The 566-nt window shown below is 44.0% G+C and overlaps 1 protein-coding gene across 8 annotated transcripts in view; it reads right to left on the bottom strand.

The window, feature by feature from the left end:
- The window catches only part of DOT1L (DOT1 like histone lysine methyltransferase), a 107488-nt gene that overhangs the window by 36757 nt on the left and 70165 nt on the right, over window positions 1-566 (bottom strand). The window lies entirely within an intron of this gene.

Here is a 566-nt window from a genome sequence, read left to right as displayed (position 1 = left end):
CTCTACCTAGCTGTGCCGTATAATCTTATTTCCAGTCGCATGTTGCTCCCTTAATCTTCTTTCAGAAGAAATTCCAGGTCTTCTCATCATAAAATCTTTTACATTTAGAACATACTCCCTGACAGAGCCATCCCACGCTCCAAAACCCTCACACACACAAAAAAAAAAAAAAAAACCCTCTATTTTGTTTCTACTTTGCTTTCTGGTTCTCCCTTAGAGGAAAACTGGAATTCTTCTCCCTGTAACCCTTAGTCATTAAATTAACCACTATTTTATTTTAAAATGATGCAGGGTTGTTTCTATTGTATGGGTAAAAACTGGCTGATGGGGCGCACCCAGAGAGTGGTGGTGGACGGGTTGTACTCAACCTGGCAAGATGTGAGCAGTGGGGTACCCCAGGGCTTGGTCCTTGGGCCCGCACTGTTTAAGATCTTCATCAGCGACTTGGACAAGGGGGTGGAAAGCACGCTGTCCAAGTTTGCTGATGACACTAAGATGTGGGGCAAAGTGGACACACTTGAAGGGAGAGAGAGGCTGCAAATAGATTTAGACAGACTACAAAAGTG

This window comes from Gavialis gangeticus, unplaced genomic scaffold (genome assembly GCF_001723915.1).
Source record: "Gavialis gangeticus isolate Ggan-Ray unplaced genomic scaffold, GavGan_comp1, whole genome shotgun sequence".
In the NCBI taxonomy this organism is placed as follows: Eukaryota; Metazoa; Chordata; order Crocodylia; family Gavialidae; genus Gavialis; species Gavialis gangeticus.
The sequence above is the reverse complement of the archived record's forward strand: the minus strand, read 5'-3'. Positions and strand labels throughout refer to the sequence as shown.